Consider the following 25990-nt stretch of genomic DNA (forward strand, 5'->3'; position numbering starts at 1 on the left):
AGTTTTTGGGTATCATTGACATAAAGAGTACTGATACAAATGCTGTAGAATTTGACTTTTTTTTTTCCTTTGGCTTTTGCAAAACTGATTTTTTTTGTTTCATAATATTAATATTGCAGGACAGGGAGCACGAGATAAAAAAAAATTACAATGTTTTGTTTCTGGTTTGGTCAAACCTAATAAAAATTTCATTCTGTCATCATGAATAGAAATATTTCATTTCGTATCGGCTCGACAGTCATATGCGCTGGCTTAGGTTGATACGTTTACAGACTTGTAGCCAATGTTCCTCAGCCTTTCCTTTCACGGTAAATGCTGAAGTGTGATGTTGGGTTATAACTTTTTATGATGATCAGCCCAGCAGAGTTACTTTAAGGTATAATGGGAATTCTGTTATTTTAGGGCGACTTAGCAGTTGCCATCTGACCCATTGGTGTACAGGAAAAGGATGGCTCAGGAAAGTGCCGTAAGATTTTCAGCTCTACTCTCCTGGCAGCTCCAGGGAGAGCCAACACATTGCCTGTTCTTCCATACGCTACACAGGATTAAATACACTGCTTTTTACTACAGACAAGGGGTCTTGGACGTGTCCAGATGGGTAACATCCATCCATTTTAAAAAGATAACTCTACATGATCTCTTAAGAGCTGGGAAGAGGTTTAATTAAGGAACTGGCTAATTATTTGCATCTTTTGAGTCTCATCCAAAAGTACTGAGAAATTAGAGCGCACAAAAATGCCCCAAGTGCTGGTTTTGAGGTTCTGAGAGAGTTGGGGTTGTTCAGCCTGGAGAAGAGAAGGCTCTGGGGAGACCTTAGAGCAGCTTCCAGTCCTGAAAGGGAGCCTATAGGAAAGACGGAGACAGAGTTTTAGCAAAGCCTGTTGTGACAGGACAAGGAGTAATGACTTCAAAGTAAGTGAGGGGAGGTTTAGACTGGATATAAGAAAGACATTCGTTACAATGAGGGTAGTGAAACCCCAGCACAGGCTGCCCAGGGAGGCAGTGGTGGCCTCATCCCTGAAAACATTCAAGGTCAGGTTGGATGGGGCTCTGAGCAACCTGATTGAGTTGAAGAGGTCCCTGCTCCTGCAGGGGGGTTGGACTGGATGACCTGTAAAGGTCCCTTTCCACCCAAAACGTTTTATAATTCTCCTTTTGCAAATTAGTAGTAACCTCCTTGGTATTTCATAGGACAGTGAATCCTAGGAACATAACACGTATTTTGCTAGTTCTGTAGTTCAGCTATGTTTCTAAAAAGATGGGCTGTTTTTGTAGCCAGGAGTCACTGCGTTTCCAACGCTGCTGAAAATCAGGGAACAGATTTGGCTTAAGTGCAGACAGAAAGAATACAGCATGCACTGTTTCTCCTTGCCTGGTAAAAGCACGGTTGAATACTGCAGCTATTGGCTGATGTAATGCTTTTTCTCTCAAAAAAATAAAACTTTTTAAGTGCCTAGCACTGCATGGAGATATACTGCTATGCTAAACATATTTTTTAGTGCCTATTTATGCTGATTCCAGGTAAATATGTGCCAGCAAAAGTAAACTAACGTCATTCATATAATACAGGTAGCTGCAAACTTTGGCTGTCCTCTAATTCCCAAACACTTATCCCCATGTACACTTCCTGCTCCCTGACTCTCATCAGCTGGAAAAGTCATTATCCGAATGGAGAGCTTTGCATCTGTCAGCTGGAAAAGTGATTACTTAAATTGATAGCAATAGCAGTTGGTTTAGTGTAAAATGGCTGGCTAGGTGGGGTTTAACAATTTTTTGGGGAGGGTGGGGTACGTTGTTTTTGTTTAGTCAGTTTACGTTATTATTGCTGTGAACATCAAAGACCTAAACCATATCAACAGCTCAGATTCCTGCTGAGGCTTGGAGAGGTGAGCTTTGGAAATCGATTGACCCTATAAAATACATGAGAATGACTTTTGGAGAGAGCGTTCTTTAAATCTTAACAATTATACTAAAACACAGGAAGTGTTTACATCCCTTTCTTCTACCGCTTCTCTTTAAGCTGTCTCGTATCCATCGTTATTTTATCCTGACATACAGGTAAGAGGCAAACTCTGGTGGGGCAGATACCATCCTGGGCAGCCACCCCTTGTCCTCTACGTACGTCAAAGCTGACAAGAGTTGGAGACACCCTAAGGATGTTGAGTGGGTTGAAAAATGGTACTTTGTTAGAGGAAAAGTGGAAGGCATAGCCAATTTCCCACCTGTCCATGTCATCTTTTTTCACATTATGTGAATTCATAGAATTATAGAATGGTTTGGGTTGGAAGGGACCTTAAAGATCATCCAGTTCCAACTCCCTGCCATGGGCAGGGACACCTCCCACTGGATCACGTTGCTCAAACCCTTATCCAACCTGGCCTGGAACCCCTCCAGAGACGGGGCAGCCACCACTGCTCTGGGCAACCCGGTCCAGGGCCTCACCACTCTCAAAGTAAAAAAAATTCTTCCTCATATCTAATCTAAATCTCCTCTCTTTCAGCTTAAAAACATTTTCCCTCATCCTATCCCTGATCAAGAGTCCCTCCCCAACTTTCCTGGAGCCCCTTTCAGTACTGGAAGCTGCTCTAAGGCCTCCCCAGAGCTTTCTCTCCTCTAAGCTGAACAATCCCAACTCTCTCAGCCTGTCCTTATATTGAATTGCCTTAAAGATCTACGAAGGACATAATAAATATTTTGTTCTTCTGAAAAGTTGTCGCTCAATGTCTCAAACGTTTCTTTTAAAATGTAGGCCAGCTCCAAAATGCTCAAAAGTATGACTTCGCTGAATGCTTTTAAAATCCATATTTAGTTCCTAAATAAGTAGCCTAATTTTCCGTAACACTGTGCAATCAGTATCTCTCATTGACCTAAGAGTGTCTGCCTTCTCAGCAATTCCAAAAAAGAAAGCAATTTATTTAGAAGTCAAATAGACTCAGAAAGTCTTCACTTGTTAATATTTTTGAATGAATGTACTTTTTTAAGAGTACTGAACTTTCTCTGTTCATGTGTTCTTTGAGGGGCATAGCTAAGATGAATAACTTTTATGTGTTTATCTTCTGATACTTTTATATTATTTTATTCTAAAAGGTATTAATCTTTTATTAGATTTGAATAACATGAGAAGATTGTGATGTCTTGGGCTGTGTAGGAAATAAAAGAATGGTTGCCTCCGCTGTCCTGTTGTGGATTTGGCTTAGAAAATACTTCATGTGGAAATTTCTGTCTCCTTCTTCAAGTGGTTTCAGAGTTTAAATGATGCTTGGATTGGGGTAACCTGGTTTTGTACTCAGATGTTGTCTGCCCTAGAACTTCAGATCCTTTGAGTTCATTTTGACTTTTATCGGACACGTTTTTGTAGCCTGAAATAATTTGTCAGTTTGTTATTGAACGAACCATTTATTGTTCTGAGATCTGCTATACAAATACAGTTAGCAGTCCTGTTATTTATCCTGTGAAATATCACAAGCTGTTATGAGTATTTTATTAAACGAGGCATTTCAATAAATCTTATGATATATCTAATTTGTAACAAGAATTAACTGTGCAAAATACAGAATATGTTCCTGTAATGCTTTTTCCAGATGGGAGAGCTGACTTCTAACTCTTCCTGGCAATCTGATGGTGACAGAGTTATTTGGTATGTAAACCTGTGTGCTATGGTTTTTTGTTTCATTAATACTGGTCAAACTTCACACTTAATGAGGGGTTTTTCTCCCCTTTTATGTTTCTCGTTAAGGGTCTGTTTAAGGTACTTTCTTTCCATTAGAACCACCATGAGTATTAAAACGATACAAAAAAGATTTGCAAAACTGAGTACGTTTCCTACGGCTTTGGGAATGTCTTGTGCATTTGCCTTGAACCTTGAGGACAGGGTAGGTGAACCTGCCAGGTGGTTCTCTGCAAAGGAAGAGAGGTAATGTGCGGACATGTAACACCTGATTTATGTAATACACAGCCCTGAGGCTGAGAAACATCTGAAAATGCTAAAAGAAGTCCCTCTCCACTTGCACGGTGCACTACAACCTCCCAGAGTGTCTTTTTGGAGGCCTCAAAGTGTTCCAAGGATGAAAAGCTACGTAATGCCTACAACAACTGTGTGTGCTTGCTGGTGCTTCTCCTCACGTAAATCCCAGCACTCACACATCAAGAGATGGGGGTGTTCCCTTCATAGTGCTTGGCTGAATGGTTCGCACGTCCTTGCAGGGAAGAATGGGCTCTGTGTTGCCCCACGGATGCGTGGCGGTTCAGGCTCAGAAAGTAGCACTAGCAGAATGCGTAGCTGTAAAACATGGTGGTGCAGACTGGAAGGTTTTCTGGTCTGATGTCTTCTGATGATCATTTTATATCTCCAGCGTCTTGTTGAATCTCTTTATATATGTCCCTCCACATGTCAAAGTTTCCACTGTTCCACTAGGAAAAACATTCAACTCTGTAACACCTCCAACATACACTAAACCAACCAGTAATTCCCTTCTACTTGACTTTGCTTTTTGTTTTATTGTCTCAAGAAGGTTGCATACAGTTGTCCACTAAATTATAATGCCCCCCCGGCCCCTTAGTTTTCGTCTGATTGTTTTTCTCTTGTTGCAAGTATTTTCATGGCAATAGAAAAGGACAATTGTGATATGCCGCTATATATTTTCCTAATGAGCCCACTTTTCTACAGTCTTATGTCTTTCCCATGTTTCACACCCATCCAAAGAATTACAGAATGTTACCACGTAGGGACACTTATGTTTGTGTCCACTTCCCACAGACAAAAATGATTGCATTGAGTGTGAGAGCTGGAAGATCTGATCAGTAGTTATAATGGAGAAGCTAAGAACCCACGGTACCTGCACGATGGTAAAATACTGCTTATTTTCTATGTAGACCTTGTTGCAGAAATCACTTTGTTCGAGACTACTTACGCACGTACTGCTTGTAAAAGAACCTTTTTACATATTATTTTTGCTTAAACTCGTAGTCCCGTGTCATGCAAGAATCACCGTTCATTGGGCAAGGAGACATGGGTACTGAGTAGCCCACGTTCATCTGATGTGACAGGTGTTCCCCCTCCTGTCGTCGATTTAAATCCTCGAGTGGCAGGAAATGGGAGTGCCTGGAGCCAGGCTTTTACAGCCCATTTTCATCAAGGTTATGTCAGAGAATAAAAGGCAGAGTATTTGCTTATAGGGTGTTCCTAATGTCTCAGGAGGTACTTGAATGTATCTATCTTAGGAAAAGGTTATATCGCCTAGGAAAAAAATTAACTGTTTCTGCCAAATTCAAAATTAAACTGAAATGGAAATACTTTAAGGTGAAAAGATGGATAGATAATGCAAGTGAGATACAAATTCTTTTTTATTATTATTAATAATAATACTAATGGTAACCATAATAATAAGATTTTTGCTTCCACATGATTTGGGTTGGGTTTTTTTGCAAGGTATCAAATGATAGCAATGACCATAAATATCATATCCTAGTTTTTCTTTTCTCCTTCCTGTTTTATCTCCATATTGACCAACATCTACGATATAAAGAAAATCCTTCTTTTGCTGGCATCTACTCTTCTTGAGGAGGGAGTGTAAAATTATTAATAAGTTATTTTTCATACATCGTAGGGTAAACTCTTCCATTTTAATTTGTATCTCCGACAGCAATTTTAGATCCCATCTTTAGTATTATAAATTTTTGTACAGCTACCAAACATTATCTGATCTATCTGTTCCAAGCTCAAACATGTCAGCATTTAATGTTTCAATAGCAAGAACACTTAATTTGATGAAGCATTATTTTTCACAGTACTGACTTCTCTATCATTCTCTTTACAAGAAAGAGTTTCCAATGCACCTACTGTTAAACATAAAAAACCCCAACCCAATAACAACTTCAGTGAGTGGAATTTATGCCTATGTGATAATTGATTGCAACTGCAGAATCTTACCTGGTTTCAGTGAATAGTTTTGATGTCCAGTGGGAATGTAGAAATATTGGAATGTATTACAAAGTGTCATAATCTGATTTCTGATGAATACCGAGGATTCCATGTACAGAACTTAAAGTGCAAGTTGAGGAAGTAGGAGAGAGATTTCCAGTGAAAATATAAAGAAGAAATTTTATTTTATTTACAAAGCAGCTACTGACATGTAAGTAAGGGAGTTTAGCAGTTCATCAGTAGGGACCATCAACTAAAAAGAGAAAGTCAGTCTGAAAATGATTGGACATACATAGGGCAAGCAACTATCAAATAACTATTTAACCAGGTTATCTGGGTTGTTTATGCTTGTATGGCATCTGGGGCAGGAATCATCAGAAGGCAACAATAAGTCATTAGGGATGTGATTAGATACTCACCTGTTTTGTGTAACTCAAAAGAAGAAATAGCTGTTAACAGTCCTATGTTTAATAATGAAAAACTGATTTTCACAACTAGTGAGACATGCGTGAAACCTTCCAAAATCTTTATTGTCTTCTCCCAGCCAGGGCCATGGGACTTGTGCCTCTGGATATTCACAGAAGTAAGGAGGAATTTTATCTTAGATTGAAAATTAAAAGTTGATTTTTTTTTTTCCATATTATGAAAAAAGGTATAATCACAGATTCTATAGAAATTTGCTGTTGTAACTGCTGTCTTACCATTCTGTATGTATAGTGCATCTGAAATCATCTAACCTTTTTGGAAGTTAATAAATTGAATAATGATAGCAGTGCGAATTGTGGATTAATTAAAAGGGTGTCAATATGGGGCTACTTCACAACGAAGGGCAGAAAGCATAAAGGTTTTAGTCCCTAGACAGTTTTAACTAGTGATAAAATGCAAGCTGGACAAAGATGATTCTTCATTTATGTTTCGATTTCAGCACTGCATGACAAAAAAAACATATTTAATGTCTGTTTGCTGCAATCTGTGAACCTCTAATGTAGCTGAGGACTGAAAGAGATGCTGAGGGAAGGTAGGGCCGTGCCTTTCAGTGGACGCGGTATGGAAGGGTTGTCAAATGCTGTGCAGTGAAGTGATCACAGCATCTCAAACATCTTATTAATAAGAACAGAACTCAGTTGCCCGAACGAAAAATCACTCCTGAGCAGACAAGAAAACTAAATGAGGTTGTTCTTTATATCAGTTAAATTACAAATTACCCCGTGATCATTTTGAGTTTGTAGAAGATAACTTCTGTTTCATGTGGCATCACTGTTCTTGGCATCTCTCACCATGGTACGCAGCCCTGGACTCAGGCCAGATTAAACAGCCGAGTAGTTCTGCCTTTAGATCCAAAGGCACAGGAGAGTAGAAAAATAATTCTCCGATGTCAAAATCTGTTTTGTTCCTTTTTGCAGTAGCTAACGTTTTGTGATATATATACACAAACCCATAATCATGTAATGAAACAGTTTGTTTTATGAGGCTACAAGGACATATGTGGGGAAAGAAATATGATGCATTTTAAAGATTTGTAGCAAAGGAGCTTATTCATACTTTATGTGATGTTTGAAGTTAATATTTTGTAATCTTGCGATGGTGGCACTGGGTAAAATGAGCATTGGTGTTACTTAAGTAACACATCACCATAGATCATAAACATCAACTCACTCCCAAAATTTCTGATTCTTTGTCATCTCTACTTCTACCGCAGAAAGACTGTGAGAGTTGAGAGCGTTCTGGGTTTTGGGGAGGTATTTTGAACCAGTTCTTGCTTTGTTGGTTTTGTGGTGTAACTGAACGAGGTCCACAGAGATTAAGGAACTCTTTAAACCACCTGTGCAACTGTCTGTACTGAGATTAGACTTCAGAGATCATTAATATATCGTTTCCTGATTAGACCCAATATATTATTCTTATCTATTTACAGCATTTCAATACTTTAGACTCTTTTCTCATTCTGCAATTCACAGGCTGGTTTTTGAGGCAGGCAATTTATTTCTTAAAAAACAATCTCTTAATTTGGTTTTGAAAGTTTTAGTTCAGCAAAAGAAAAACCTTATCAGTTGAATTGGTCTCCGAAATTTTAATGGTAAAATTGGAGGGTTTTTTCCCCCCCAATTTCCTTTGACTGACCTAAAAATTCCTAAAATCTGAATATCCACTTATGCTTATTGTAGTCTCGTAAGCTAACTGCTGGCAGTCAATGTGTGGGCAAGGAATAAACTGTAGTTTTATTTGGCTGAAAAACCTAAGTTTTCAAATAAGTTTGCATTTCCTCTAGAGATGAAGCCAGAAGTCGAAAGCAATAATTTCTGAGGTTCACTTGGTACTACCTGAGAGAGGATGGCGCTATGTGAATTGTACTGGTTTTCACACCAAAATATGCTAAAAATGTCATTAAAGTCCTGCAGTGAATGCTGTCTTTCTGGTAGCAAAGGATGGGGGTTAGTGGGTATTACCTTATGGCTTTGGCACTGATAGATATGTTGTGTTTTGAATTTAGATCAATAACTACTGAAGTTTTTGTGTTAACTTCTAACTTTAAAGCTGTGTCAATTGTTCATATTAAAAGGATTTGAATATTTTAAATTATTTTTTTTGCTTTTCAGTTTAATATATTCCACTTAAGGAAGTATTGCTGTTTACAAAGACGACGAGATCTTCGTGCCCTTTTGACGGTTAAAGCAGAAATGTAAAGGATGTAAATGACTTTCCACAGGTAATGTAAAAGGATAATATTAAAATCTGGGTCTGATACACTTAAGAGCTCTGTAGGATATGTTCTGTGGGGATGGGTGCAAATTCTCAGGGCTTGTGATCATGAAATTCCTCTAGATTAATTCAAGAGAGTGAAATCCATGTAGTCTATTAATAGAAAATGGTGCAAAATTGCTTTCAGAGAATGAAGCTAAGTGGTTTCACGTGATTATCCAGCTCTTGAGTGGGCAAGACACAGAATCAATCCCTTCCAAAAAAGTTATACTAGCAATTGAATATAATCTTTCTTTTTTTCTTCATTAAAAATTGTGTAACCACTTTCTGGTCTTCAAGGAGGAACAGGAGTTGTAGCTGCTAAATCAAAGCTGTAAGGAGATGGTAGAGTAATGGGTTCCAACGTTGCTGACTGTGACACCAGGATCAGTCCTTCAGGCACATCCCTGAAGGGAGTGACATTGTCCTCAATCACTCCTCTGTAGGAACCAACACAACTTATTTAACATTACATTTAAAAAAGCTCAATGATTTGCCAAGAACTTCCCAAAAAAATTCATTTTCAGCCATTGTCACCACAAAGAAAGTACATTAGTACATTTGTTGAAATTTGTTGCAAACACACTTGAGGTTTTTATTGAAGACAAGCTGTAACTTCTGAATTTTTTCACACACGTCCTAGCTTTTGGTTTTCCTCTGGAAAATTGCTCAGGTGCAAGAAGGTTGCCATCCGAACGGGCCAGTGGTCCTCTATAAATTGCCACACACACATTTAACAGCTTGGAAGGTTATTTCCTATCTCATTTCCTAGAGTAAATTGAACCTTTACCCAGGAGGTACACTTGAACATAGAGAAAGTATGAGTTTCCCATAACTGGAAATACTGGCTGCAGGAGTAAAAAAGTTCTCAAAGACGAATCTAAGGTAGAGAAATGCCTGGCATGCTAAAATAATATAGGCCTATGGTAATGCATGATGCATTTAAAAACCAAAAAAAAATCGAGACATATGTAAAATAATTGGGAGGTTCTCTTTCTTCCTGTGAAGATCATCAATATACAGTACGTCTCTTGAAGACCAGTGTTTAAATTATTAAGACTGCCGGTTCAATGAAAAAGTAACAGCTCAATTTAATAATTCATGACAACAATTCAAGGCAAAGCACACAAAATATTTTTAGCATGTATCTCAAGAACAGTTATCCACAGAAATCCTCAATATCAGAATATGCAATGTTACACACAGTGCGCTCTTATCTGTTAGGTCGGGGAGAGGGAATAAACATTTTTTCCTGATGAGAAAATCAAAGTTGTATGCCATTTCAGTGAAGTCAAGTTGACACCTGCAGAGAAGCAAGTCATGACATTTTAGCTGACTGCTTTCTTTTTTTTCCCCCTTTAGTTGTGGTTTGTTTCTTCGTTTTATTTACCCTGACAGACAAAAGGAACCTAGATGAAAATGTTTAGACGAGGATTTGGCATCCTTTCTCATAATTCTTTTTTATTATTATTTTCTTCCTTTTTTTTCCTCTGTTAGATAAGTAGTTCATGCATTCTGGACTGTGGCAGTTCTACAGAGGAGACAAACACTCGAACATATCTGTATCAAAACACTGTGTCCCTTCTTCTTCTTCGCAGGCCTCACCCTTTGTTTTCTCAAACCGAGCTACATTTATCAAGATAATAAGCTTCAGGTTTTGTAATAAGAGATCTATGGTCATCCTGGCATATAGTCCTGACCGACTGAGCCAGTAAGATCCTTAAAAAAGATACGAATTTAGGATCAATAATATTTATAGCTCCATTTATAAAGCAGAAATCAAAAGCGTGTATAATGCTGAATTTATTAAGGGAACTTACTCTGAGGATTTTGTTTAGTAGCCTACCTCTACTTTTTAACATATTATCCTCAGAAAAAAACAAATATAAGTTGTAGGTTTACGTAAAAAAAAAAGTGCATAAGGAAGCTCAGAAATGATACCTATTCCAACCTAGTGTTGTAGTATAGGATACCCATCAACTGTGTTTTTCCTGGCTGTATCTTATTTTTGTTAACTATGGGTACCATTAAAGAATACGAGAATGTTATTGTAATGGAATTGAAATACATTTTATTACATCAATATAAGTTCCATTTACTGTATAATATGACAGGGTTTAATAATTTTATATTACAAGCATAATTATGATATCAAATTAGTAATTTTCACAAAGTACTTGCATTAGACACTCATATGATATGATGCAGTATATTTCAGCTCTCTATGGTGCCTGAAAATGCATGTTCTTTTTAATGGGGAAAAACAGAGATGCAGTAAAAGGAAGCACCTCGTAACTCCATCGAATAATTTCATAAGGACACTTACCTTGGGCTGAGGTAGAGATATTACTTAAGCTGTTCTATAACAAGATTGCTCTATACTATTGGTAAATCTAGAAAACTTCTGAAGTCTAAAAACGATGATAAAATTCCTCTTTGGTGTTAGCATCAATGGTCCCCAAAACTACTGCAGCAGTATACTATTCTGTATAGTATAGCAAAACTATTCTGAGCAGTCTTAGTTTGACTAATTGCACTGGTACCAGTAAGGCCGTTTCTGATGGAGTAGGTTGTGGATAGGATTACAAACTCCAGTTCAGAGCCTGAAAATGTGAGCTCGTGGAGCTGCAGAACACCCTTGTGAGGTGGGGAAAAAACGAATCAATTTATGTCCCACTGAAGTGCAATTCTTTCCAAGGTAGCGCACAACAGACTTTGGCAGTGCTGAGCTGCATTGGTTTTAAGGCAGGAACTGAAGGCTCTCGTATCCAGGTGATGTAACCGCGGAACCTTTTTTCCTCTCCTTAGGATTTTTGCATGGAATTTATTTTCTGTTCTGGTGCTGACAACTTTTGCAATGCAAATTTGTTCAAGGGTTTGTCTTTTCTCTCCAAAAATAAACGACAGAATGCTATGAAGATTCACCAGCATTTTAATAAACCTTTAGGAGTCTGCCTTAAATACCGGTTTTCTATACTGGAAGGCTCATCAATATCTAGACAGCCATGCAAACAGCTAGGAGGCCAGTCCATTAATGAAATGTTAATGACTGAATTAGACCTGTAATAACAGAAGTAGAATGTACTGCTGTGAGTCCATTAACATCAGCGGACCCTGCTGGGAAACAAGTAAACACAATATACAAAGGGAAAACTTGTGCTAATAAACAGGGGTTTTTTTGTGCAGTAAAGGTGTTAGAAAGCATGAGTTGTAAATTCCATTCACTCCTATGCTTGTGTCATTTATTTTTTTGCCAAGTTTATCCAAGCAACCTAGCTCAATAGACGTTTCGCAGTGTGAGAAGAAAATATGCACAACGGAGTTCATGCAAAGTCCATGCTCTGATAGTAAGAAAAAGCCTGTTGCCAAATATCTTGACAAATCCCTCTATTGTGATACGTTGTGAGAATAAGCAGCATTCGGTGGCAATCGCAGCTTCGTGCTGCAGCCAGTCCAGGTGGGTAGCAAGGAACTGTGGTTATCACCTGATAGATGGTTGACCCAAGTGAAATGGAATTTATGGTCCCTAACTAAGGCCCTCGTAGACATCACAGAAACTACCGCTCTTGGCGCTAATTATGAGCGCTGTTAAAGTTTTATATTCTGCCTTAAAAGTTGATTGTGCTTTGCAGAAGGTGTTAGCCCTAACAAAGGCAATGGGAATAGCAACACTGCTAACAGCTTTGTCGGTGACCTTGTAAACCATAGTATTAGAGTTCTTGGCTTGGGATATAGAAATTAATGACTTGACTTCTTGGACTGAGAGCTTCCTCTTTCCAAAAATATAACTCGGCTTTTTCAATAGAAGGGAAATAAAAATAGTTGCCTTTTCTTCTGGTCCTGGATGCCTCAGCAATCTCCTCTACAGCAAGAATTCAGTTTGCCACATCTTCTCACTGTGCAAAAACTGTCTGTCAGGCTGAATTGTGACAGCTTTTATAATACTGTTGACAATAAAAATTGCACACAGCTTTGCTGCATTGAAAAGCAAAGTATGTGTCCACTGTATATGTCGGACAAAATACAAGTGAATAAGCCCCAAACAGCGGCTCTTACAACGTTCAGTCTCTTATTGAACTGTCTTTGATTTCCTTCTTTTAACCTACTCAGATCTGCAGTGTCAGTACCACCTTCTACGCAACTCAGCAAAATGCCAAGGAAGGGGGAAAGCAAGACTCTTTCCCCTGGACTTCGTGGATGTTGCTGCTTATTTCCATATTCCCTGACACTGTCAGAGCATCCAGTATTATTTGGTCCCATATAAGGACAGACTGAGAGAGTTGGAGTCATTCAGTCTGGAGAAGAGAAGGCTCTGAGGAGACCTTAGAGCAGCTTCCAGTACCAGAAGGGGCTACAGGAAAGCTGGGGAGGGGCTCTTTACAAAGGCATGGAGTGATAGGATGAGGGGAATGGCTTTAAACTGGAGAGAGGCAGATTTAGACTGGACATAAGGAGGAATTTCTTCACTATAAGGGTGGAGAGGCCCTGGCCCAGGGTGCCCAGAGCAGTGGGGGCTGCCCCATCCCTGGAGGGGTTCCAGGCCAGGTTGGATGGGACTGGAGCCCCTGAGCCAGTGGGAGGTGTCCCTGCCCATGGCAGGGGTGGGACTGGATGGGCTCTAAGGTCCCTTCCAACCCAAACTATTCTATGATTCGCATCACTTCTAGTGAGGATCGATACCGCTTCTATTCCCTACCTTATAGGCAGATGAGAAGTTACCACCAAAGCATTATAACTAGAAAAGTAGACAGCATTTGCAGATAATATAGAAGCAATGGGATGATCCAGTGGCTGGAGAGCAGCAGTTTGTGCTTAGTCTGAGAATATGATCCTGTGTGACCACCTTCATGTCACCCACATTTCTTTTTGTCACCTCTCCTTTCTTTCTCAATCTTTATATTACATTTTTAGTTGAATTAATTATTAATTAATTAATTATATCATAACAATGGTTTCGGTGCCACTATTCTTACAAGGTTGCAACTTGTCATAAAGAAAACAGGGAAATAAATAAAAAATGCAGAGATAATGCTTGCATTACACAGGGAGAGACAGACATGAGAAAAGAAGAAGGCTAAGAATTATTTGCAGAAATAACTGGAAAAATGTGGTTGAAACAAAGCATGGCTGGGAAGAGGCCGTGTAGAGAACGAAAATGATGGGCACTCACACTGTGAGTCAGCCAAGAGTCAGCACAGGAAAAGCCATGCCCTCCGCAGCTCCCTGAAAGGGGGTTGTAGTGAGGTGAGCGTTGGTCTCGTCTCTCAAGTAACAAGTAATAGAAGAGGAAATGGCCTCAAGTTGCACCAGGGGAGGTTTAGATTGGACATTAGGAAAAAATTCTTTACTGAAAGGTTTATTGAGCATTGGAAGAGGCTGCCCAGGGAAGCAGTGGAGCCCCCATCCCTGGAGGAATTTAAAAGCCATGTGGATACAGTGCTTACGGACATGGCTTAGTAGTGGACTTGCAGTGTTGGGTTAAGGGTTGGACTTAATGACCTTAAAGGTCTTTTCCAACCTGAACAATTCTATGATTCTATAAAAAACAAAAATACATTACTTTCCTTCAAGTACCATCCTAAATTAAATCCTGGGCAACTCTCTGACTGAGTCCATAGTGGGCCTTTGGTTTTATGGCACTGTATTTGTTTCCTAGAATACTGTAAAGCTGAAGGACTGTATAGTGAAAGCTAATTTAATTAGAAAGAACACAGCGGGTGATTATGTGCATTGAAGAAATAAACACGATATCTGAATACTGAAAGAAATGGTAATATTAACTGTAAATCCTATGAATCACTCGTTACTTTTTCCCCTGCACAATAAAAAACTTTCTTGTGTTTTCTGAGCTGGGCTGGACTTTAGAACAACAAGCCTATATGAACCTTATTAAATAATATTACCATTTTTTCTTCACAGAAAAAGCAACATTTTGATACAGCAAGTTGAGTAAGTTGCACTGTCTGTAATTTGCTTGTCAGCAGAACAGTCTTTTTCTGCCTTTTGCCATTTTTACTTCTATCCTGAAGCTTTCTTGCTGCATTTTCACTGACAATCAAAATTTTAGGGAGTAGGTTTTGTACAATATTCACAACTCATAACATGATACCCGATCTGAAATTCAAACCATACAGTGAAATGGTCCATGAAGAGGAGGTCAGAGGTAAGTGGTAACATCTGAGAAGAGATCTTCTATTGGTTCAGAGTTGGTGGACTAATCCTCTCTCTGCAATATTTCCAGAGCCCTTGAGCACACTGTTCCCATTTTGTGTTCCTCAGGAATGAAAGAGAAACACTTGGTGAACAGATTTTATATTTGATGACTGCAAAATGAAGAAGAAAATAGTAACATGACATAAGCTTTTCAGTAGTAAGCTTGCTAGAAAGTAAGTTGATGCAAGTTGTTTAAACATACTGATTTAATTGTGGCAGCAGTTATTCAGCGGCCAGAGATTTCATTTTGTACTGTGCTACCCTAAGATGATGTGAAAAAAATTGCCGCCTTCTTTTTGCTCTTTTTGGAGGAAGCTTAGTACAGATACAAATGAGGATCCAGTGGTGAGAGCTTGATTGATGGTTCGTTCCCAGGTGTTTTTATAATGCAGGTAAACTCAGCCACACAAAATAGTCTGATTTCTACTGACATCTCTGAGAATCATAGAATCATAGAATGACCAGGTTGGAAAGGACCCACTGGATCATCGAGTCCAACCATTCCCAACACTCCCTAAAACATCTTGTGAAAAGCCTAGGTTGTCTAAAGTCTTTCCTGCAGCTTTGTGTTACATACAAAGAAAGCTCTGATGGACCAATGATGAATTGGAAGACAAAGCTTTAGTAGTGGCTGACTTTTCAGAATTTGTATTCTAAGAGATTCGGAAAAGTTATTTATACAGGACAGTGAGTGTGATGCTTTGCTTGTACGAGCGGTCTGCGCAAAGAGAGAAACTTTTAAGATAAACCAAAGTAATATTCAGTCTTGTTCTCTTTTTGTTGCTGAATTGTTATCCCAGAAAATCAATAATACTTTTATTTCATCGCATTTATTATTTCAACTTGCAGCAACCAAATGTGTATTTACAGCACATGTAAAAGCCTGTGATTCTTGTCCTCAACTGAACCACACCGATTTGAAACAGATAAAATACAGTGGGAAGCAAAGTAGCAACAGGGATGTAGGATAATGTAAAATGTTAGAAGCGATAGTTAGAGAAATATTTGTTGCTAATAAACATAAACTGAAGATCTTTGTATTTTTTCATGTCTGTATAATGAAAAACCTGTTAACTTGAGAAGAGCTTTGGCCGAGGTGTCCGGTTGTTGGAGGCGGAGGGACATGAGAGCAGAAGTTTTGAAAATAGGGAGAGGTGTATGAGAAACAACATCTGGAACAGAAAGAGGAACAGGAAGCTTGAATGTAACGTGAGAAAGCCAGAAAAAGAGCAAAAAAAACGGGAAGAGGTGGCAAGGCTCCATTGACTTTTCAAGGATGGCAATTTCAGTGATTCTGTTTCATCCGTTGAATGAGAGATGTAGATGTTGGGGTGATAGGATAAAGGCAGTTGCCACAATCAGAACCACAGGTGAAGACCTCTTGGAGAACTATTAGCCTAGGGACAGAGGGAAATTATCTTATTGTTGCAGATGACCATTCAGGCTGGGCCTGGGTGCTGTGGAGCTACTTGGCTCTGCTGCAACATCTCACTCCATTTCTCACCTTTAATGAGGTGTTTTAATTTTCTAACCCCACCTGCAGCTGAGGGAGCATTGATATTATTGAATGAATATAAATAAGTGATTACAGACTGTTTACAATAAAATTGCACTAGGATTTCCTTCTTTCCTGTGTGTAGGAGTACGTGTCCGTTGATGCTGCAGAGCCTGAGCCCACCCTGCAGCCCTACCCCGGGCACCGCATGAGAATAGTTTCTTTTCGTCCAATTTTACAAACTTCAGAGAGAAGAAGGATTTGAGTAGATGAATTTGTTTGTCCGATTTTGCTGCCCAGTGTCATACATTGAGGTTTACTGAAGTATTAGCTATCACTTTAAATTCTTCTCGCTTTGAGTCATTCCATCCCATACATAATTTGAACAGGTTTTTGTATAATTATTTCTCTCAATAATTGCCATTATACAATTGCTATAGCTGCCAGTTTTGTTTTTCTTTCCTGCCAGAGAATAGCAGAAATGTATTACGCATTTGTGTAACTTATGATCTTTGATTCATGTTTAAAATGCATGGAATATTTTTCATTTTCTCTTTGAGGCAATACCTCATCTGGGATCATATCTCACAGCGTAAGTTTACGCTGTGTAAATGGATGCCCTGCACTGCAAGGGGGTATAATCTAAAATGAAAAAGCAAAGGAATTTAAAAAAAAGAAACAAACCAAGAATAATCTTAATTTTTAAGGCATTAGAGTGCCTCTGAATATTAATGGCTGCAGGTAGAGTCACAGTGCATCTGGACAGTAATGCAGAAAGGTTTTATGTATGGTCTTTTTTTTCCCTTTTAAATAAATTTGATTTGACCATCGTTACAGCCCTTTGTTGTTGCCTTTTGATGAAGATTCTAGGAAATTGGTTCTCTGGTGCGCGTGGTTTACTGGCAAAGAGAGCAAACTGGAATTTGCATGCACAAGTGTTCATACTGGATAGCTAATTCAAGAAGTTATACTCTCAAAAAGAGAGAAGAAAAATTTTTAGTGTTTTTAGAGCTGAGTTTTCTTTGTGTGCTTGTTTTTTTCTCTGGGTGGATGGAAGAAGGTGCAGTAGGTTCGAGGTAGAGTGGTGGGTGTTCAGCCCCAGCACACTTAGTTCCCTGTTGAAATCTGCTTTGGAGCTGCCCCTGAAGAAGGTGGGAAATGAGAATTCAAAAAGATTGGTATAGAGAGATGAAAAATTCCCGGTACCAAACTCAACCTATATAAAAGCTGATGCTGTGCCAAGTGAGCAGGGGACATGAGGGCAATCCCTCCGTGCCATACAGAAATAATGAAATAACAGCTCATTGTTCTAAGCAAATCAGTGATACTGTTTGAGAACTGATTTATTGCTTTCTACCAACAAGTGTAATTATAGGTATTTTTATCTAGGTTTGATCCTTGCATTCTTGTGGCTTTAATCCTGCTTTTGTAGTACGTTTTCATTCAACAACAACAGGAAAGATTCTCAAAGAATATGTAGCCTTTTGCAAATAATTTAAGTTATAATAACGTCATTATGTGTTCTCACAAAATACATCCACAAGGAAACCATGTCTATGGTTTGAAAAGTAATGCAGGACTATATTTCATAATACTTTCAAAGTCAGAAGAGGGGTAAACTTAGAGGAAAAATAAACAGTTTAATCTCAGGAGTCATGGTGAATTTTCCTTTAAGGGATGCTAAGAATTAGAATTAAAAAGAGAGAGAAAGAAAAATATCAGAGTACTCGGAGTATGTAGACATGAGCGTGAGTCCTTTTTCAGAGAAAATTAGGATTAAAGCTTGTGTGATGGAACAAAGTTTATAATTGCAGCTACAGAAGGGTCCCTTGAAAAGAGAAGTCAGGCCCTCTGTGTCCATTCTCTATGATAGGGACAAAGAAGACTCCAACTCTAACCCTCCTTTGCCTTCTAATGCTTTTACTTTAAGCAAGCAAACAGGCTGAATATACAGATGCATTTGATTACTAATGATCATTATAACGCGAGCAGCGCCATGATTTATTAGAACAGTTGTTGACTGGGATTCCAAGAAAAGGTAATTGTTTCAGAACTGTCCCCACAATTAATTTCACATGTGTGAAGTCCATTAACTCCAACTGCAAGCCATGGGATAAGTGTAAATGTTCACAGCAAGGGCTGAGTTTTGAGACAGGAAGGATGGGGCTCTGGCAACGATGGCCGAGTTCAGGGGAATCTGAGTGCGGGATGGGATGGGTTTTTTTTGCTCTGCCTCTGACTTCCTCTACGGCCATAACCAATTATTCAGCTTTTTTAAAATGGAAATGTTCATCAGTGGAAGGAAGCATTGATGAGATGGAAACAGCAGAGATCCTAAAGTGCTCAGACTGTAGCTTTTATAAGTAGCAGAATATAAGCTTTAGCACATTGTTATAATCAAACCTTAGTTATCCACAGGTTTTTACACTGCTTGGGTTGTTGTCTGACGGTAGAACAGGGCTGAGATATCAAACTATTGTAAGAAATTTGTATAAATTAGTAGGACTACTGTTTGTACTGTACTGCTAAATACTAACAAATATGATGTGCCAAAACCCAGTAGTATACATCCTCAGCAAACACGATATGTATGTTATGACTCGCAATACGATTAATTTTGTACAGAATTAATTCTTACTCAATCATTAAACAACGAGAAATATTGAGTTGTTTTTCTTAAGGATTAGGAAAATTCTTTTGGAAAGAGACAAACATTTGTCCCTGCTGGAAGCTCCTTCAGCTGTAATGTATCATTGTGCCTGACCAGCCCTAGAAACCTTGGAAAGACAAAATATGTACAAGCTGGTTGTTAAGCATATGTGATATGTTTTGCTTTGTCACCTGGCAACGAAAAGGTTTCTCTAAACAAATTTCATACATTGCCAAAATTCCAACTTTTTGAAACACGTAAGCTGCTTATTTTTTAATTATTTATTTTTCCTTTGTCAAACGCAGCCTAAGGTACGTCTTTCTCAGAAGAGCAAAAGTTATCATTTCTACTGATGGAAGAAATGACTTTATAGAAAATACACTGCCTTCAGAACCAACTCATAATCTGTCCTGTATGTGTTTTAAAGTTAAAAAATCAATCCAACAAAAGCCAAAAAAAACCCCCTTGGTTTATCTAATTCAGTTAATGAGCATAAAATTAAAAGAAAGAAGTCCTGCTCTCAATAAAGTTCTTTAATAGTAAATCCTTTTTGGCATCTATACGCTGTTTAGGAGCAATATGTTTGCAATATCTTGTGAAAGAAAAGTGAAAGAGAATAATTTTTGAGTTGCAAAGATTTTAGCATGGAAGTGATCAAATCATTAGCTGCCTGTCTCTAAGCATTTGGGTCAAGGGAAAAAAACCAACTCTCAGATGTCATTTCTTAAGCTTGAATTACAGGTCTTAAGGACAATACTTCGAACTACAACACAAAAGCTACACTGCTACACTCCGGGAAACTTAATAACTTCATACATTTGGTTACCTCCCTAATCCACCAGTTATGTTTTCTATACATCCGCCGCTATCTGATTCCCAATATGTTTATCTTTTACCGTCGGTCCTTTCCTCCCCTGTGAGCAGCAGTGTCAGTGGTGATCGAAGCCGGTGCTGATGGGATCACAGTTCATTACTGCGCGTAAGGTGATTGGGATTTGGGCGCACAATGGGGTGTGACACCGTTGAGCGAAGGGAGGCAACTCCTTATAAATGACAACGCTCTGGTAATGACACACAGAGTTTGGGAGCCGGTAATGATGAGTAGACCTCTTAGTGTTATCCTTGGAAAAAAGATGACACCCAGGAAACAAAGATAGATGATTTCCCTGTGATTCATACACAATTTTACTGGTTCCACTCTACCAGTACTGGCATCGACACATGATAAAAATGAAGGTTTGTCACTGGATATGCAGACCACAACATGTCCATGAGCACCAGAGTGCCAAATATTAGCACCGTGCTGCAAGACAAAGTGTTTAGAGTTTTAATTACCTTAATGGTGAACTAAAAAGTGCTTTTGTTTCTAGTGCCATGAAGAGAGCAAAAAAAAAAGGGTTTTAAAATGATAAAACAATGGTAGCCTCCTTACGGAATGTTGCAGCACTTTGTAATAATGCAGTACATTTTGAAAAGATCTGTATTTTTTCAAAGACAAACATCAAATAGAAGGAAAAAGGTTATGTCACCTTCACCCTCACAGTACTGTCATTTATATGCTATCAGCTCATTAAATTCACATTAAGATACTCCATGGGACTTTAGGAGCTATTAGTGCACCTAAAATGGCATAACAAAATCTCAGTTCACTTTAAGAGAGATGGCATTGCGACATTTTGTATTTCATCACTGAATTATTATAGTCTCAGATGCGTTCTGCTGCGATGGTAATGGAAGGAGGAATACTAGAGAGGAAAGCTGTCCATTTGTTTATCCCCAGGGAGAGAAAATAGAAACTTTGATAAAAAACTAGAGTGAAAGTAAAGCATTAACAATTTAACCCCTGAAGCAACGCTAAAAGAACCTACAGGATTTTTATATTTGGCTTTTCAGGATATTTGAAAGAAAGAAAGAAAATGTTCTGTGTAGGGAGTGGCTTTGGGCAATGGAAGGTGTAGCAAATGTACTGCGTGGATGCAAGTATTGGTCTTTTACAGGTGAAGTCTCTCATGGCAGACGTAAAACACCTTCCTTCATATAAATTATCGGGAAATAAAATAATTATTGCAATTAAAGTTGATGTTCTTAGTTTGTTATTGTTGTTTTTCCCTTTGGCTTGCGGCAGCAGCAGATAAATGTGCTGCTATAAGAAATCCTCAACCCTATATTTGTAAATCCTGTGTGGGATAATTGTTTAGGCACCATGGTCAGGAAAGAATAAGGAAAACTGAAGCCATACTGTGTTGTCCTTAAAGAAATGATATACATAAACATAAATACTAAATGAATGCCATGCTGTTTAATAAAAAATAAATTGGATATCTGAATTAACAAACCATATGGTTTTATATTTTGTCTCCGGAAAGATAGGTTGGTCTGAGGGTGCTTCTGCACAGTGTGTTTCTTTAACTGCAACTATGCAATATATCCATATACAATGTGAATTGGGGAATAAAGAATAAGTTAAATTCAGTTCTTAATTTGAGGAAAAGGTAAGCTAATTTTCTTATAAATGCTCATGAATAATAAAAAAAAATCAGAAGTGGGTTGAAGTAGACTTAGTTACTTTATTTCATATATTTTTCTTAATATCTACGTAGAAAATATAGTAATTTCTTAGAAGTGCTTCCTTCCCTCTCCAGTCAACACAGGAATGTCATGACTCAAGGGCTCAGCCTGACACGCAATAAAAAACCATCAGACCAAAATGACAATTTGTGAGTCAAAAGCGTTGTAGAGCCTTCGAATGTGCACATACACAGGGAGTGAAATTCATTCTTGTAGGGAGAGCCCGGACAAGCACAACTTAAGCTTTCACAATACCTCTTAACAGCAATTACCTGATATATGGGTCTTTGGTGGAGCACCAGTGAATTTCTGCAGTGGAGAAGGAGCTCAAAGACGCAGGAAGTCATTGCAAAAGAAAGCTCGAAGTTTTGAAAGTAGAGGGGAGGGAAGTAGTAATACGGGGAATAATCACTTAATAAACGCACACCAAATACCTGCTAAATTTAAAGCAGCATTTTACAGCATCCATTGCTTCACAGCGTAATCTTTTTAGCACAGGGATTCTGCTGCTTATTAGATAGTTCACCTGTTGAAAAGCACAAGATAGACGCCTGGTTTATCATCAGTAAAACCACTCTTGAATAGTTACTCTGAAGGTTAAAACTTGACTATAGAGGGAATATCATTTTCTAACAGACAACAAAAAAGACATATTGCACTCAAAACTTTGGGGTTTGCATGGCAGTAGTTTGCCCTTTCTTGCTGGTGTGAGATGCAGCTGTGAGGGCAACTTGGGAAGCAGCACAACTCATTCCTTTTAATGATTGCCATAAAGCAGAGAGGATGTAACAGGGAATTTTGTCCAGTCTGGGGCAGGGATTTTAAAAGCCTAGTGGAGGTTTACAGCACTAGTGTTGTTGCTAAAGAGCATTAAATTTTAAGCTATCTTCAGGTAATGGTACAGTTGAAGCCATGAGAAGCGGTTGCACATAAGCAGGGGAACTTAAAATTTAGGATGAAGTGAGACAAAACTCAGCAGTATTTGTGCAATTATGCTGGGGAATATATGGGTGCACCCTGAGGGAAAGTGCCTGTAATTGTAAGTATTTTAAGTGTTCTGTTCAGACCTCAAGATGCAAACTAATTGGGTTAGTTGGAGAAAAAGACAATCGTATTTAGATTTGTTTGTATATTTATTTCCAAAGGAAATCAGTCAATGTGTGTTTAACAAGCTTGATACTTTCTTATTACTTGCCATATTACCAGTGACGCAGTGGCACGTTTTGGAGATGTAAATCATTTATTATGCCTAAGAATTCAATTAATGTGTTTTTCCAAGCGAAATACCCATTGTCAGGAACAGAGATTCAAGCCTTGAGATTGTGGCCAACTTAATCCAAACACCACAAGAGCACACAACAACAGTGCCATTACAACACGCTCACGAATTTCAAACTCTATATCTTACCAATGGTTTACTGTCATGGATTTATGGATATTCCCCAGTGGAATCCACAAAGACTTGACCATCTATGTAGAAATATAATTTCATAACCCAATACAACTTGTATCTAAAGTTTTACTTAGCTAGATTTAGATTCATTTACTTAGATTTTATTTAGATGTAAGTAGCTGCTATTGCCCTTTTAATGGCAATATTGGTGTGTAGAAGCCAATCATGTTGTCAATGGATTAATTGTCTTCATCTGCCATCTCAGATAAAGAATTTCTTCTGATGCAGAAAGCTTTGACTCTGGAGTAGTTTTTCCTCCTGAAAGTACATATCTTTGCAGGGGATATCCTACAGCGAAGGAGCTCCAGCACAGCAGATGCAGAGCAGAAAAGCCTTCAGTGCCATTGGGAAGACAGACTGGGAGAAATCTTTGTCGTGTTTGTTTCCCATCTGCAACCCAGCATAGCAGTCGGGTTACTGAGAATCACATTTGGTCCAATATTTATCAGAGTTGACTAGTAATATCCCTTTCAAAGGGCATGTTAAGGGAAGATAGACCCACTCCTACTCCAGGCTAAGAGCACATGGCTGGGTACTGTGGATGAGGACAAGGGGGACATTGCTCGCAAGCGTGAGCCAGTGTATTATAGTCTGTATCAGCAAGACAGAAATAAAATAAGTATTGACATCATTACCCTTCACAGCAGAGGCTGATTTTACATTGAAAGCGCTCTGCAGCCTTTCAGTAAGTTTGCCAAGAGATCCAGTGACTCTGATATTTAATAGCATTCAGGGATATCTAATTTACAATCTTTTCATCAGCTCCAAATAATTCATGCTATTTGTTTACTGTATCTTTTGTTTCATACCTCTCCTGGCCTGTTAAGTGTCTTGCACCATGTTTTACTAATCATTAGTGTTTGCTTTATAAGGTGAAACAGAGTCTATCCCTTATCCTCGTGTAGGCACTTAAACCAGAAATCTCTTTTAGCTAGTAAAGAGCTTAATTTTGCACTTTAGTTTTTTGTCACACCTCATGACATATAGTAGATAATCATTGTTGCCACTAATGGTTTGTCTACAGTGCTAATCCTTTCACAGGTATTAACTGCAACAGCTTGAAGTAAATATTGCTTTTGTTATAGACCTATCTAGGGTTCAGTATCTCAGTATTATGCAGTGTGTGAAGAAAATAACTGTGGGATGCTCGCTCGGTAAATTGTTCTTACAGCTGCACCAGACCTGCCTGGCTCCATAACATTTCCAGGAGGGCACAGCAGCACCCACCACTTATCGGCCAAAAGTTAAAGCAGGACCTGTCTAGACTGGTTCACACAATCCACCCCAGTATCCCACTCCCAGAAGCCTTTAATTTCCTTGCTATCAGTATGAGGGGGCTGAGAGTAGAATAAATCTGAATAAATCTTTAAAAGAAACTGATGGGCAGCAAAGTTAGTACACAGTAATATTACTGTAAGTACCCCAGGTGCTGGGTTTTGCTACAAGACTGTAGGAGAGAACCTGACCTGCCTTCCTTTTGTGGCTACACATAAGGTGCTTTATCAATAAAAAAATTATCTCCGTTATTTCAGTCAATTAAGGGGTGTATTTTGAAATAATGAGGTGAAGACCAGAGCTATAAAGTGTGGTACGTTCTTTGACAAAAACAAAATAACCCCAACAAAAAAATTTATAAGGATGGAATACTTTTACTAGCCTGAATGATGAACAGCGACTTTAGTATTTAATTTGATATGTAAGTAATAATATACAGTGAAATGTAGAGTAAAATTAAAAAGGAAAACTTGTCTAACAGTGAACCTCAAGTATGCTTGTTAAATCAGAGAGGAAAAAAAAAATAAAGATTTGTAGGGTATTTTTCTGGGGGAAAAATAAATATAAAAGGTCACAACATGCTTCTAACTTATCTGGACATGGCTAGAGGGAATCACTGTGTAGCTGAGTTCTCCCATGGACTCCAGGCGTAACTTCAAAGCAATAACTGTAAGTGATCAGTCAGTGCCCTGCTTCAGTCTTGTGCGCTTGTCTGAGCAAGAAGACCCTAGATACCAGGATTCCTGGAGGTGCCACCGCCATCGGTGGTGAGATGTAACACTGGGTTGTAGCCAAATCCCCAACTGGATCCACCACCATGATGCAGGAAAGGAAAAAAAACGTTCTCTGACACATTTTTTGGTGCTTCTGTACCAACCGAACACAGCTTCTAAGACGGTATATTAAAATCTATCACGGTATTTTGATTTCTAGCAGAAGGCATTTAGCGTAATGGCATCGAGTGGCTGTGGACTGACAAAAGACATCAGCTGAGCCCCAAACTGGTGAACCCTCATAGCCTCTGGCACCTGGCAGGTAAACTACGATATCTTCAACTTGAACGAAAGAAGTCTAATCTAACTTGTTTTATCCTCTTTTGAGGTGGCCCAAGAACATCCAAATTGAACAGAGTACTTCAGCAGATACTTCGTGATTTTTCTGTCCACAGTAACCTTTGTATCTCAGCCCTGTGTCTCAGCTTTGGGTCTATAAATTTGCCTGCACTGTTCTAGATTACCTTGAGGTCCTAAATAGCCAATATCAAACTAGTGGGGATGTCTGCAGCCAACCTTCTGTGGGACTGACATGCCAAGGAAAGGGCCACGAGGAGGGGTGGTGTAAGGAAATGAGTGTAAATAAACCAGATGAACTCAATGCCAAGAGGAATGCCATAGCATGTTAATGCCAGCTCTGTAATACAATCTCTCTGAAGAATTAGGACATTTGTCAACTTTTAGGCAGATTCACATTAAGTTCTTATTTCTTCTATTTACATTTGCTAAAACACAGGCTTTTATGTCAGAGGATGTCTGGTGTAGGCAGAAATTAGGAAAGATGTTTGTTAAAATTTGAAGTGACTGAATTTCTGAGTATGGATTTCTACTATATTTGCTTGCTTTCAAAAGAAGGTGGCATGTGATGTGACACACATGTTACAGCTCACTCAGACACACTGTA

General features: G+C 38.7%; 1 long non-coding RNA gene across 4 annotated transcripts in view; it reads left to right on the forward strand.

Moving 5' to 3' along the window:
- The window catches only part of LOC128852498 (uncharacterized), a 227094-nt gene that overhangs the window by 40798 nt on the left and 160306 nt on the right, over positions 1–25990 (forward strand). For all 4 annotated transcript variants that reach the window (XR_008450372.1, XR_008450370.1, XR_008450369.1 and 1 more), the window contains one exon: positions 8518–8627. This is a non-coding gene — a long non-coding RNA (uncharacterized LOC128852498). The remainder of the gene's footprint in view (positions 1–8517; positions 8628–25990) is intronic.

Source organism: Cuculus canorus, chromosome 6 (assembly GCF_017976375.1).
Source record: "Cuculus canorus isolate bCucCan1 chromosome 6, bCucCan1.pri, whole genome shotgun sequence".
NCBI lineage: Eukaryota > Metazoa > Chordata > Aves > Cuculiformes > Cuculidae > Cuculus > Cuculus canorus.